Here is a 16,148-nt window from a genome sequence, read left to right on the forward strand (position 1 = left end):
CTCTTCTTTTTTTTAATTTAAATTCAATTAATTAACATATAGTATATTATTAGTTTCAGAGATAGAGTTCAGCGATTCCTCAGTTGTATGTAACACCCTGTGCTCATTACATCACATGCCCTCCTAAATGCCCATCACCCTATTACCCCATCCCCCACCCCTCTGCCCTCCAGCTGTTGTTGTTTCCTATGGTTAAGAGACTCTTATGGTTTGTCTTCCTCTCTGATTACTTCTTGTTTTATTTTTCCTTCCTTTCCTCTATGCTCCTCTGTTTTATTTCTTAAATTCCACATATGAGTGAAATCATGATATTGTCTTTCTCTGATGGGCTTATTTCACTTAGCATAATACCCTCTAGCTCCATCCATGCTGTTGCAAATGGCGAGATTTCATTTTTTTATGGCGGAGTAATATTCCATTGTTTATATATACCACATCTTCTTTATCCATTCATCTGTTGATGGACATCTGGGCTTTTTCCATAGTGTGGCTCTTGTGGACATTGCTGCTATAAACATTGAGGTGCAAGTGTCCCTTCAGATCAATATATTCGTATCTTTGGGTAAATACCTAGTAGTCCAATTGCTGGGTAGCTCCATTTTCACTCTTTTCCAGAGTGATTGTATCAGCTTGCATTCCCACTAACAGTACAAGAAGGTTTCCCTTTCTCCACATCCTCCCCAACATTTGTTATTTCCAGACTTGTTAATTTTAGTCATTCTGATGGGTGTGAGGTGGTATCTCAATGTGGTTTTAATTTGTATTTCCTTGATGCTGAGTGATGTGGAGCATTTTTTCATGTGTCTGTTGGCCACTTGTAGGTCTTTGTTGGAGAAATGTCTGTTCATGTCTTCTGCCCATTTCTTGACTAGAGTATTTGTTCCTTGGGTGTTGAGTTTGAGAAGTCCTTTACAGATTTTAGATACTAACCCTTTATCTGATAGAACATTTGTGAAAATCTCCCACTCTGTAGGTTGTCTTTTGGTTTTGTCGACTATTTCCTTAGCTGTGCAAAAGCTTTTTATCTTTTTTTAAATATTTTATTTATTCATGAGAGACACACAGAGAGAGGCAGACACATAGGCAGAGGGAGAAGCAGGCTCCCCATGGGGAGTCCGATGTGGATTTCAATCCCGGGACTCCAGGATCACATCCTGAGCCAAAGGCAGACACTCAACCACTGAACCATGCAGGCATCCTGAAAGCTTTTTATCTTGATGAAGTCCCAAAAGCTCATGTTTGCCTTTGTTTCCCTTGTCTTTGGAGACATGTCACACCAGAAGTTGTTGCTCTTCTATTCTTGTTGGCTTTTTGTTCTGCCTGTTTTGCTTTCAAATTTCTTCCTGATGTAACCTCAGCCTATCTTTTCAGTCATGTAGTACCCTCTACTTCCACCATGTGAAGTATCTTCCAGCTAGAGCAGACCACTCTTTGCCTTGGTGCTCTGTTTGCATGGAGTATGCTATTTAACCAAATCCATACAACTTTTAAAACCTCTCTCTAGAAATCAGGTTTTTCCCTATAGCACCAGCACTTTGGGTCATTCTTATAGATGTTGTTTTTCATCTGCTTTGTATTATAATCAGTTATATGCAATTGTAGCTTATGTCCCCATTGGCGAAAAGCTCTTGGAGTGAAAGATGAATCAGATTATTTCCCAGACTTAGCACATAGTGACCATTCACTTCATAAATGAACTGAAACAACAGAAGGGCATGTGCTGAATTTAAATTTTCCTTTGTACTTTTAAGGCAAAAAGAGATGATCATATTCATTTTAATAAAGAAAAGACCATGAAGGGGGTAGCCCACTCAAGAAAAACAACTTTTGAGTACTCAAGAAACAGTAATTATATACACAGAGTTGATGTGTTATTTTTTTTAAAGATTTATTTATCCATCTTAGAGAGAGAATGCACATGAGCGGGAGATGCATATGAAGAGAGAGAGAGAGAGAGAGAGAGAGAGAGAGAGAATCTCAAGTAGACCCTATGTCCAGTGCAGAGCCCAACTCAGGGCTCAATCTCATGACCATGAGATCATGACCCTAGCTGAAACCAAGAGTGGGGCGCTCAACCAACTGTGCCACCAGGCACCCCAATGTGTTAACTTAAATTATAGTAAAGTATTCATTAAAGTAAATTCCCTGAAGGTCAGTACTAGACAACTGCTCACCAGTTTAGGTTACTACTCCATATACTTGAATACAATACAAATAAATTGCATATATCTAGCAGTTAAAGAGTCTACAAAGTATTTCCATGTACATGATCTCTTTTGATCATTACATTAGCACTGTGAAATGGACAACATAATTATTTTTAAATCAACTCTACAGAACAAAAATCCAAGTTTAAAAAGATGTGACCTGTCCAAGGTTACAAGCTAATACACACTGAAACCAGGACTAAATTGCAGATCTTTTCACTCCGAGTCTGCTCTCTGTGAAACATATTATTTCCCCCCACACAGCATGCCTTAAAAACTATTCCATTAACCATATATTTTAATAAATCAGACTAAGGTCTTCCACCACCTTCCTCCCCTTAATTATTATGCAATTTTTTACTACACTTTGAGTTTTCATTTGGTTAAACCTTCCGTGGAACAGATTGTATTTGATTGCAAAATCCGCAGGGAAAATCCTATTATGATTAGGTCAATTCTTTTTTTCCAGTAGGTTTTTCTATTACTTAAGTAAACTACTGTACTGAATTTATTCAGTGTATTGAATCTATAAAAAAACATATCCATATTAATTCTTTATTTATTTAAAAAAAAACTTTGAAATCCAGCTAAATAGTTTAAATTGCTTAATTTCACAAAAATTCTAACATTGCTTCCCTGCAGAACACATCAGTGAAAATGACCTTGAAATATGACATATCACACACTAGTTTTTTTTTATTAAAAGTTAACAATATTTGATCAAAGCATCTAAATTTCATAGACTTAAAGCATTTCTCATGGGTGTATTTGCTAATAATTGGTTTGCTTGGCTCTGGGCTATTATTTGTTTTTCCTTATAAAATGGTGGTCAAGTTTTGTAATTTGAAAAAAAACCATGCTTGTTTAGTAAGTAATACTAATTATAATTTCCCCTGAGTGATGACTTTGATTCTATTCTCCAAGGAAAACTCACCAGTATTGAGGACTTTTTTTTTTTTTAGAACCCTTAAACTACTCCAATTAACTACTTGCAGATGGAATTCATTAAGTGATTTTCTCTAGAAGAGAATGTTTAGTTCACTTATGTTGTAGTGAACACTATGGTTGCTTCCATTTTGTGTGGCACTAAATTTTTATTAGTATGACCCTCTTTTGCTTGAAAAGGCTGTACTAACCTTTTAGGCTTGCACGAGTATGAACAACCTCTTCCTGGTGGTTAAGAGGCTTGCCCTATACTTATAAGCCTTTGGCTTGGCTTCTTGCCATGACATCAATTAGGGCTTATTTCTTCTCTTTTGGGGTCAGGGTGACAGTTTATGACAGGGAAAGAAAGCCCTTCAGATAATAAGTGCTACTTCATTTAGATTCCAAGATCATATCTTTCCATTGAGTTTCCTATGAAATTGTATCAGCTAGACTCTGGAGCCAAAGCTCTTAGAGTCAGAGTTCAAAGAGTTGATTGCAAAAATAGTATAGTGATATTTTTGGTAGTAAATGAAAATTGGTATTGCCAAACTTCTGGATATTCTGAATGTTTTGATGTGACTGGATGACTTTAAAGATGCCAAATTAATACCCTATGGGAGTGATACATCATAGAAAGATTGAAAATTTAGGTTCTAATGATGTGGAGTCCTCGGGGTCTCTGGGAAACAAAGGTAGCAGATCTGCCAAGCAGACATTGAGACATCAGGATGGCAATGAGCTAAAGAAGATGAATCTCAGGGCCCCTGGGTGGCTCAGTGGTAGGGTGTCTGCCTTCGGCTCAGGACATAATCCTGGGGTCCTGGGATTGAGTCTTGCATTGGGCTTCCTGCTCTGCTCATGTCTCTGCCTCCCTCTGTATGTCTCTTGTGAATAAATAAATTAAAAATCTTTTTAAAAATGAGTCATACTTTGATATTCCAGTATGTTTTTCATTACCAAGATGTTAACTGATTACTCAACTATGTGTATATTTTATTGAAAGCCTTGAATGCCACTAGACATTGGTTGATATCTGGGCAGACGCCAGATGCCCTCTATAATGACTGCAAAATGGCCTTCAATGAACTTCAGCTCCTGGGATTCACAGATATTGTGGAAATGATCACGTGTGACTTCCAAGGCCAAGTCATTAAAAACATTGCAGCAGAATATGCCTTGCTCTCTTGGATCAGTCTGGGGAAAGCCATGTTATGAGGACATTCAAGCAACCTTCTGGAGAAATCCACATGGTGAAGACCTGAGCCCTCCTGCAAACAAACAGCATGAACTTGCCAGCCATGTGGGTGAATCACCTCGGAAGTGGGGTCTTCCAGCCTCTGACACCTTCTGACCACTATGTTTTGGGGTAATTGTGCAGCAACAGATAACTGCTATTAGAAATGTATAAAGTATTGCTTTCCACAAACCTGATTTATCAAAAATTTGCTTCAGATCGAGACTCTTCCAGACTCTTCATGATGCTAGGACCCAAGTGGCAAAAGAGAACTGATGGCAAACATGGGGATCATGACACATCATTCCAACTCCATCTTACTAACTTGGTCCTCGTGATTAACGGAGCCGGAAACATCCAGCTGGTTACTCTGCTCTCCTCACTCTCTGTGATTATGAACACCATTTAAATGGCACCTGAATTTCAAGGAGACTAGAAATTTTTGTTCTGCAATTAAATAAATGTAATGTGTTCCAAACATTTTTGCTTGAGTTCCCTAAATTTCCAGCTATATCATGGGCTAATTCAGAGGTGAATGGGCCAGGCTGATGGTAAATATTTAACAACATCACAATGAAAATGGCTGAGGAGAGCAATAAGAGAAGAATTGAATCAAAGGCTAAGATTCAAGATGGCCAGCCTGTTTGAAGCTCATGGCTGAGCCCATGGCCCTCGCCTCACATCCTAGGCAGCACTCTTGGCCTAGCTCTGCCACGTGTGGTACAGGAGTCAGGCCAGGCCAGGGCTGCAGGCACACAATAAGCCGTGTGTGTGTGTGTGTGTGTGTGTGTGTGTGTGTGTGTGTGTGTGTCAGGGGCAGGAGGGGTGGGAGGGTGGAGGGGGTGGATAAGCATGCAGTGAAAAAAATCAAAGAGACGATACTACAGAAGAAAACTCCAAAGCCAAAAAACACCTATTGTGACTTTGAGTAGTCCAACACTGAAAGAGGCAGGAATTTGGAGATTCTCCAAGGATGGTAGAATGATGTAGTGATTGCCTGAAACATGGGAAGACTGTAACACACACGGGTGCCAGGAGGCAAGACTTCCAGAGTAGGTGGAGAGAAGGGGAGTGTACAAGGTCTGGTGAGAAGTGGTGACACCAGAGGGGTGCTATGTGCTTACGGAGACCTTGAAAAACATCTGAGAAAAGAGACATGGACGATAGCTAGAGAAAACACAAGACAACATCCCAACAGCCAGTGGACTTTGACGTTTCCAGCACAGGACTCACAAGCCCCAAAGGAAGGTGAGTCTTCTAGAGTGAGAATGCTGGTTTTGAGGGGCCCTGGACAGATTTTCATTAAATGGTAGCCTTTCAGTAGTCAAGCCTGTTGTATTGACTAAACAATACAAATAAGACAGAAACACCCTTGATAGTGCATATGAAGATGACAGATAATTCCTCCACATGGCTGAGAACTTTCTTAAGAGACAGAACTTGACCGTGACATCATTGGGTGCTCAGCCTCCTGCCATAATCCCTGGAATATAGTCAGTGTTCAGTACATACTTATGCAAACAGAAAAATGAAATGTAATCATTTAATTGGTCAAATTGTGCAATTGCTCTCCAAGACCCTCTGAGTCTCAGCAGCTACAAAGTTTTTGCTTTGGGCTTTGGATTGCTTTGATTTGCTGCTCTGGCCACAGTTGCTGGAAGTGTTCCAGCTGGAATAAACAAGGTTTTCTCTTCACCCTTCAGGGCCTCAGACTGTTCACATGGAACTAGAGGATCTCTCTGGTCCCATGCGACTCTCCTGCTAGTTCTGTTCAGTTGCTCCATTTTGCAAGTGGAAAATCAGAGGATTTTTCCCAGAGCACACAACTGGTGGAGGTGCAACCGCGTTCAAACACCAACTCCTTGGCTAGAAGCCAGTCCCCTTTCTATCCTCCAACTTATCAATAAACCCGTATCTACAAATAGCCATACTACTGCTTCTGGCCTCAAAATCAACAGTAGGTGACCATGGGCATGACTTCTTTGTGGAATATCAGACTGGAACATCAGCTGAGAATTGCTAAGTATGACGCTGGCTTGGAAGATGAGCTGACGACCCTGGGAAACAGATGAACTTTGCAGGCAAATGTTGGCACTGTGGATTCCAGTCTCCTCCACACCTTTCACTGACTATAGGTATCTGAGATGCATGCTAAGGGAAAAAAAAGAAAGGCCACACTGCTGATTATTTTGTGTTTGCTCTTCCCCCTCCTTGCAGATAAGTCAGCTTTTCTCTGTCTTGCTTTGTGCCCTACGAGGAGGCATGACCTCTGAAACCTGTGATCCCTAGATCTCTTCGTCCTTTGGCTTCCCATCAGGTCTGGAGGGAGATCTGAGGGAAGAAGAAGAGATTGGGGTAGATCTCCCCTGCTCCATTCCTGATCTAGCACCAAATTCTGGCAACCTGTGACACAGCTCCTGCCACCAGGCTCTGGAAAATACAGTCTCTACCTCCTGGATTCTTCTTGCTTGGAGGAGGCACCATCTTCCTGCGACTGCAAACCTTGGGAGCCTCCAGATCACTTGCTGCTCTTCCTAAGCTGCTCATAGCTTGCTAAGTAATTCACTTCCCAGATTCCAGTTGAATGAGCCTTTTGGTCCCTGCCAGGACTTTGCCCAATAGAGTCACTCAAAGCGAAATGCCTGTCACAATATTAAAAAGGCATGGCTTTATAAGCACAATTGCTCAACCTCAGCACTACTAATATTTGGGGCTGGATAATTCTTCATCATCTGGCACTGTCCTGTGCATTGTAGGATGATTAACAGCATCCCTAGCCTGTCTACAATTTAAAGGCCAGTTGTACCCTTTCCCTGAACTATGACAACTAAAAATGTCTTCAGACTTTACCAAATGTACTCTGGGTAGCAAAGTTCTCCTAGTTGAGAACTTCATATTAGTCTTTATATTAGTTTTGTCTCTTATAGAGTTTTATCTTTTTATACCTCAACTTCAATCCACAATTTATATTGTGTCACCCAATAATCATGATAATACTATTTACAATTCATTTTTCATATATTAACCCACTTGAACTTAGAAATCCTATAAAATTGACTCAGCCTACTTTGGTGTGAGACGAAAGGTCAAAGAACTTAAGTGATTTCCCCAAGAGCATTCAGCTAATAATTGGGAAAAGTTAAACTGAATCCTAAGCTTTGGCCTGTAAGTCCCTTGCTCTATTCTGGTGATTCTCACCTTGGGGTGGTTTTTCCCCCCAGGGGACATGTGGCCATTTCTGAAGACATTTTTGGTCATCTTGGGTGTGTGGAGGATATCACTGGTGTCTATCAGGCATAGGCCAGGGCTGCTGCTTGAAATCCTACAATGCACAGGTACAGCTACCCCCCACTACTCAATGAAGAATTATCCTCCCAAAATGTCATTACTGTGTGGTTGAGAAAGGCTGATCTATCCACTGTGCTACACTGTCCCCTCAACTATCTAGCATGTTTCTCTGACTTCTTCGTACCCTTTAGCCAGCGTGTTCTTTTGCATTTATAAAGCTGTATTAAAGCCATAAATTGATAGCAGCTCACATTTCAAGGAAGTTCAATCAAGCTAAGTTTAACTTTGGAAGTGTAATAAATCTACCTCTCTTCTCTATTGTTTTTAATGTACTTTCCTCCTTACAGTCTATGTTGGTGAAAAAAAAAGTGTAGAGAGAAATTTTTATCTTCTTAGATTTAGAAAGCAATTTTGGAACATGGGAATGTCAAAAGGAAAAGAAAAAGTGGTAAATGCTTTGAAGTCTAAATAGAATTTTTTATAACTTGATTATTGATAAAAATATTTATAAAATATCTTAAGGGCAGTATAAAAGTTCTGTTTTTCAATCTTGACCGAGAAATATTGTAAATGGGGAATATAAAAAGAAAACTTTTTTAATGAGGTTGGAAAGAAAAAAAGAACTTTTTAAATGAGGTCATACAAATTGAATCTTAGAATGTGTAACCTACTAATATTGCCTTGTTTCATTTATTAATATACATTTAAGATTCACGAATAAAACTACCATAGATACTCACATTCAAGTTTTTCTGTATGCCTACATTTTCAAGTCAGTTGGGTAAATACCAAAGATGAGAATTGCTGAATCATATGGTAAGACTATATGTAGCTCTGTAAGAAACTATCCAACTGTCTTCCACAATGGCTTTATCATTTTGCATTCTCCCCAGCGATGAATATCGCTCCATATCTACACAGCAATTGATATTGATGGTATTTTGGATTTTAACCATTTGATATAGGGTGTATCATTCCTGACTCTTCTTTCCTGTCTACTGTAACATTATCATTCGTTTCACTTCTCCATAAATGTTACTCACTCAATATCTTTTCCTTTTGCCTAAAGAACAACTTCTAGCATTTCTTGCAGGCAGGTCTGCTGGTGTTAAGTTTCCTGTTTTTTTTGTTTTGTTTTGTTTTGTTTGTTTTTTTTTAGTCTGAGAAAGTCTTCATTTCTTCTTCCCTTTTGAAGGATAATTTTGCTAGAATGGAAACTTAGGATGGCGTTTTTTCTTTCAACACTTTAAATTTTTCACTCATTCTCTTCTTTCAGGTATATTTCTCCTGCTTTGTATTACCTGAGCTTCCTGGCTTTGTTGTTTGGGTCTGTTTTTAATATTGGAAAGTTTTTGACCATTAGTACCTCAAATATTTCTTCTTTTTAATTTCTTACATCTCCTCTGTTATTCCAATTGTGTTCATGTTACATCTTTAGATATGTCCACTGTTCTTGTATTTTCTATTATATTTGATATTTTGTGGGGTGTTTTTTTGTTTTGTTTCATTTTTTAGTTTTAATTTCAGCTTGGGAAGTTTCTATTGGTTTATCTTCAAACTCACTGATTTTATTCCCCATGGCCAAGGCCAGTAAGTATATTGATGAGCAAATCAGAGATATTCTTCATTTCTGTTACTGTGTTTTTGCTTTCTACCATTTTTTCTTTTCATTATTTTTTAAGTGCATATCTCTCTGCGTATATTACCCATCTGTTTATGTATGTTGTCTACTTTTTCCAGAAGAGCGCTTAACATCTTTAATAGTTCAAGTCCCTTGCCTTAGAATTCGAAAATCGGTTACATAGCTGAGTTTGGTTTGATTTCTTTGTCTCTTTAGGCTGTGGTTTTTCCCGTGTCTTTCAGCATGTTTTGCAATTTTGTTTTTTGAAAGCTAGTAAACTCCCATGCTTTTTAGCCGTGAGACCTTAGATGCTTTACTCAGCCACCCTGAACCCCAGGCACCTCATCTCTAAGACTGAGGAAATAAAACAATATAAATTTGTTATGAGGATTGCTTAAAAATAAGGTCCTGGGCAGAGGGTGAGACTTATGGCAGCCATGGTGAGGTACATAGATTGATAATTCTTGGATGTCAGCCTGGCTGACCTTAGGAAGTGGCAAGTGTTCTCTCTTCTGCAAGCTTCCATGGCAGCTCTGTTTGTTTGGGATGGCAGTCAGACGGAGGGAGTGTAGACAACACAGCACCAAGTCCTTTATACTCTAGAGAAGAACCCAGCCTAATGGTCATGTATAAAGCCTTCAGTTGGCCATCATCCTTGAGTGTAATATTCCATTTTCTCACACTAAATGCCATTTTTTAGAGCTGTCAGAATACACTTACACCTAAACACCATGAGGTCTTCTGGGCTGAAGACAAGTGGGATACCATGGTTGTGGTGATGGGACATTTGGAGTCAGAAGAAAAACATATCAGGAACCACCCTCCAGTTGATGATCATTTGAATCAGCCCCATCTGATGGAGAGTACAATCACAGGGAAAGATATTTTGCAAAAGAAAAGATTAAAATAGCCTCTCAGAAAACACACAAAGACACACACATATACACACAAACCCACACCAATTAGTTATGTTAACTTCAAATTCCTTAATTTGAATCTAAGTAATTTTAACAGATAGTTTATTCTTCTGTATTTCAGTAGAAAGAAAACTATGGAATTGCGAGTTTGGGGAAAGTCTATGGAAGTAGTAGGTTACTTATCATTACAGAACACAACTGTGTCAGCTTTCACTAGTGTTGAAAATAATACCCGTGAGAGGCAGAATAATGGCTCCCCAAAGATGTCAGTGTTTGAGTCCCTGGATCCTGTGAATGTGTTGCCGTGCATGACCAAAAGAACTTCGCAAATGTGATTAGGTCAAGGAAAATCAGATGGAAGATTATCCAGGATTCCTAGTGGACCAAATCTAATCACCTGCATCCTTAAAAGCAGAGAACGTTGCCTGGTTGTGGCAAGAGGGAGATGTGAAGGATCCATGGAAGAATGGTCAGAGGGAGCCAATACTACGGGCATTTAAGATGAAGAAAGGAAGTCAGGAGCCAAGAATGTGGGTAGAAGCTGGAAAAGGCAGGAAAATGGATATTCCTTGAGATCCTCCAGAGAGTAATGCAGCTTATTGACGCCTTGATTTTAGCCCAGGGAGGCCAGTGTCAGACTTCTAACCTATAGAATGGTAGGAATAAATTTATTATAAACTAAGTTTATAATAATTTGTTACAGCAGTGATAGAAATCTAACACAGTACCCATTTTAGAAACAAAATATATCATTTGTAATAGTTGTACCACTCTTCAAAGGGGAGAGTCTTTCTAAGTCTTTCTCCTTGCAGACTTCCAGATCCCAGGGCCATATGGGATAGGTGATATATCAATATGGCATTAATATCCTAGAAGTTATACTGACCATTATTTTGATTTCAAATATTAAAAATCCGGGATGCTTGGGTGGCTTAGTGGTTGAGCATCTTCCTTTAGCTCAGGGCCTGATCCTGGAGTCCTGGGATCAAGTCTCATGTGAGGCTCCTTGCCTGGAGCCTACTTTTCCCTCTGCCTGTCTCTGCCTCTCTCTGTGCATCTCTCATGAATACATAAATAAAATCTTTAAAAAATATATTAAAACTCCTTCAGAAAAATATCAATCCTGAACCTCATGACAACTTCTCTGTTCACAGGTTTAGTAGTACGTATGTAATAGCTAAAATGATTCCCAATTTGTAGGAGAAGAGACAGACAGCCAAGACAGATTTACACGAATGTGCGTGCTCTGTTCTAGCTGGGACTTTCATTTGCTGCAGGTAGCTGTTGCTGAGTCATTGCATTTCTGCCTCTTCAGTAAGTCTTGTGGCCCACTGAGGAAATTACAGAGAGCAGAGCATTTTCTAGGGCTAAAAACAAACAGCAAACAAATGGACCCATGATCCTATGAATCATATCAGAGATCGGAGACAGATAATATTTCAATATAATTGAAAAAAAACACATAATACTTCAGGGAAAAATGAAATTGTAGGCCATTAGAGCAAATTAAAAGGAAACTGTTCAGCATATATCAGTCCAAAGAACTGAAAGTTAGAGTAAGAGTCATCCCACAACTTTCTTACTTAGCTGTTGGAGGTTGGGGGAAGAAGGAAGGGGTAGTTTCAGTAAAACCTTCTCCAGTGACAACTCAGTCGATTTAAATAAGAGATAGAAACATATGCCCACACATCAAATGAGTGGCAGCTCCATTTGCTGTGAATCCCCATGAAGTAGTTGTTTTTTAAAAAAGTATTTCTCTTATACAAAGATTTCTTCTGGAAGACAGTTACTGCTAGATTACTGCTAGTTACTGCTAGATTAGCACCAGAATTATGGTAATCAGAATCTTCCGCTATGAAAGACGTTTCTTAGGACAATTTGCACTGTGGGTTCTTTAGTGTTGCTGATACAGTTATGATAATTCAGTGACTTTTGCTTAAAAAAATTAGTTGAAAGCACATTTGAACTCAACAGGAAATGTGACAAAATAACCAGCAATTATTTTTCCCCAAATGCAGTAACTGCAAACATGAAAGCCTAAGTTTTTAAAGCAACTGGAGAAAAAAAAAAAATCTTTTTTTGTTGAGAACCCACAAGCAGTTCATTCGCAATTTTGTATCATACATTTTTGCCAATGTAACTTTCCTCCTTGATTTTTAGCCTGCTTTTGAGTCTAGATGGATATAATATTTCTCAATACTGTCCGATGATTGCATGTTAAATCATATGATATCAATCTAGGAAAGCCTCAGTCTTCTACTGGATAATAAATAATGGAGTATTTTAGAGAATTTATGTTAAAGATAAATAGAGTCCAGTAAATAGTTAATATGCCTTATTTAGCTTTTGCCATGCTGCTTGGCTCAATTCAAAGTGAATTGTGTTGGCACACCTTGAAAAAATAGAAGAAAATAGAGGTCAGAGGAGGTCTGTCGCCTGTAGGGGGCAGCAGAAAGAGCTTGCTGTGGTGGGTAACTCAGGACGCTTCAAGACACCTCTTTTGTCAATGAAATCATGGGGTTGTTTCAAATGTAATCACCAGATATTGACCCAAGTTACTATGATCCCTAAGGAGAAACACTCACTCTTCCCTGTGTCACCCTTAGCAACATACGGAACGTAGCAGTTGTATTTCCTTTCTCAAATCTACAGCTGGGATACAGAGATCTGCACTTATTAACAATTACACGTATGTAAATGAAGGACACATTTCAGAAACCCTGCCCTTTGACATTTAGTAAGTGCAAAGTGAACACTCTTTTAGAGAAATGTAAACATCTTTCATGCTGGGCTAACATTGATTGAGCACTGATTAATGCGCAAAACTGTTCTAGGGACTCTATAAATACTAACTTTTTATTACAGCAGCACTATGAAGTACCTTCCTATTGGCATCTCATTTTGCAGATGAGATAACTGTGGTTCAAAATGATCCCCATCTGCCCAAGGTCATACCCCTGATATACAGTAGAGCTAAATATATAATAGATATAATTCTAAATATCCTGTGCCTCAATTACAACAGGAAACTGCCTGTGTGAAGTGGGGTGGAGGTAGGACACTCGGTGGCCTTTTATTAATACTGTATCCATTTTGTCTCAGCCACAACGCTGTAATCATACATTCCACAGCCAGGAAACCCACGTTTAAATGTGACTTATGTGAGATGCTGGTCTCAAAGAGCTCTTTAGTCCTTTGCATTAACAAATCAACATGGAGATCCAAGGAGCTGAGTGAATGTAGAGAGAGCCAAACTGCTACATGTCCTATTTTTATAGCAGCTTAGCTACGAGCAATTTAAGGAAGAAATAAGTGGAGCCTTTTCCTTTCCTTCCTTTATTCATCCCACAAGTCAATAAACATTTATACAGCTTGACTGTGTGCCAGGAAACGTTATAGGTTCTAACGATCCAGTGGTGACTAAGAAGCAGGTCCTGCCTTTGGAAAGCTCAAAATCTAGTGAGGAAGCCAGAAAAAGAAGTAGTTTACAAAGATGTGTGGTAAGCGCTATGCTACATGAAAAGCAGAATGCTACAAGTACAAATAGAAGGATGTCTAACCTAGTGGGGAGATTAAGAAAGGTAGCTTAGAAGGGATAAAATGACTTTTAAGTTCGGGCATTTTAAGGCACTTAGTGAAAAGAGCCAAAAATAGCAATGAACAATTTAAAAAATTCTATTAGACTTTTGGAGACTTATACATGTTCTGCAGACATGAATAAAAACTTCAATTACTAAAGTCAACAAACAAATTGGGTCCCATGAGCTTCTTAAGGGAAGGGAATGTGTCTTACACAGATTTATATGGTCAGGGCCTAACACAACAGCCAGCACCCCGTAAGTCTGCAGAACCGGCTTAACTGCAGGAATGAAATTCCCCAGGGAGCGGGCTTGTTCTCAAACCTCACCTGTATCAAAGCTCTTTCAGGGAGTATGAAAACACAGGAATTGTTAGGAACAACTGACCCAATTTATACTTCTTGTTTCAGGTGACCATCATAACTCTAAAAATTGTTCATCAAGAAGAACTACCTGCCTCCAAATCCGGTTTGGGGATGAAAACTTAGATTTAGATAGTGGAATTGAATCTGAGGTGAATTCGGAGAGGGAAATAAAAAAGAATTGACACATGTCGGGGTTTCTACTTAATTGAATCACTTCTCTCTCTTCCCTCTTTCCAGTTTTTCTACTGGCAAGAGATTTGAGAGTAGAAATGGAAGAACAGGGAAGAGGTAAAGTTTGAAAGGAATGCTGGTAGCTCAGGAAAAGTCTCTACAGACTCGTAGCTGAATTGAATCCCCACTCATGAACAGACGTGTCAAGACACTTCCCTACACCTCCCATCCTATGCCCCACCACTGACAGATGTAAGCACTTATATCGAAAAGAAAGCTCTAAAAAAAAAGAAGAAAGAAAGAAGAAAGAAAGAAAGAAAGAAAGAAAGAAAGAAAGAAAGAAAGAAAGAAAGAAAGAAAGAAGAAAGCAAGCTCTTGACACTGTTAAATGCCAGAACTCTAACGGATTGAGGGCACCCTCTTGTTTCAAGTTATTACAAAGAGATTATTTTTGGGGGGGGTACAAAACGACACATGAAAAATAACTTTAGCATCTTCCCGTCTGTTTTTAATAGTACTACGTGTTATTTTTAAATTACTCAACTTTTTGAGAAATAAAAAAGTGAAAAACAACTAAATTTTATAAAACAAGTCCAGCTATGCTAAATTATCACAGGATCTTAGCCTCAGGACCCAGAGTAAATTCAACCAAACCCAACATGCTCAGGAAAATAAACCGTTTTCATAAGGATTTACAGGATGTCTGCTAGCATCCATGAGCCACCACACATATCACTGTGGGGACAGCCTGCTGAGTGGGAAATGAAACAGGGAAAACTTTACAGGCTGGAAAGGATGTCTCACAACTAAATTTCCTTTGGAATTGCTATGTGTTCCACACATCTAGTGTGGTACTGTTCATGCAGGTCAGACCCGTAGAGTTAAGATTTTCATAGGAAAATTTTACAGTTTCTGAACTGAGTATTAGAAATCAGCTGATACCATGAACTGTTGGTTAATGGATCTGCAGCAAGATAAGCACTGAAGAGTAGGCATTTTTTTAAAAAAGATTTTATTTATCTATTTATGAGACAGAGAGAGAGAGAGAGAGAGAGAGAGGCAGAGACACAGGCAGAGGGAGAAGCAGGCTCCATGTAGGGAGCCCGACCCAGGACTCGATCCCAGGTGTCCAGGATCATGCCCTGGGCTGAAGGCGGCGCTAAACCAATGAGCCACCCGGGCTGCCCAAAAGAGTAGGTATTTAGACTTTTATATCAAGCTGACAGTTATTCTACATCTGTTGCATCTCATAAAAAAAAAAAAAAATCGGGGATTAAATTGTTATATCTTTTATTCTAACTTTATTTTCTGGTCTCTTACTCTATTTCATTTCAGAAATGGTCATTCCTTAAGAAGTTGGATGGTTTCTGTTTTGGGGTTTTTTTAAAGATCCTTCTACACAGAGTTTGAGAGCTGCCCTGGGGTTCATGCTGAGATACCTCCAGGGCGGCCTGGGGCTGTCAGTATGTGGAGCTGCAGGTTCTCCAACCTTTGCTTTGGAAAAACAGCAGGCTATTAATCTGTTTTAAATATTGGGTAACAGCAAGGTTTAGGATGGTTATAATGAAAACTGCAAAGATAACATTTACTTTGGAAAGGAAAAAAGAAGATCATATACCTGGAGTCTCTCTCTAAACAGAGGGAGAAAATATACTGCTTTTATATCTTTATATTTCCTTCTTTCCCTTCACCTGTTTCCAGGGATGGAAGCACAGCCTAAAATACATGACCAGGTTGAAGGAGAAACTGATTCCAAAGCCTCTGCCTGTGTTGTGTGCTGCAGACCGTCAAAGTACTTGATCCTTGCTTAGCAGAGCATCAGAGCCCACTTTGGGTGGGG

General features: G+C 39.2%; 1 protein-coding gene across 9 annotated transcripts in view; it reads right to left on the reverse strand.

Annotated features, from left to right (window-relative positions):
• LOC144313014 (uncharacterized) overlaps positions 1–16,148 on the reverse strand; it is a 146,267-nt gene that overhangs the window by 1,427 nt on the left and 128,692 nt on the right. Inside the window, exon 7 of one of the 9 annotated variants that reach the window (XR_013378661.1) lies at positions 10,067–10,840. The exons of the other annotated variants lie outside the window; for them this stretch is intronic. The gene's annotated coding sequence lies outside the window, so the exon portion shown is untranslated. Of the gene's footprint in view, positions 1–10,066; positions 10,841–16,148 lie in introns of those variants that run through there. 9 annotated transcript variants of the gene reach the window in all.

Source organism: Canis aureus, chromosome 4 (assembly GCF_053574225.1).
Source record: "Canis aureus isolate CA01 chromosome 4, VMU_Caureus_v.1.0, whole genome shotgun sequence".
Taxonomy (NCBI): domain Eukaryota; kingdom Metazoa; phylum Chordata; class Mammalia; order Carnivora; family Canidae; genus Canis; species Canis aureus.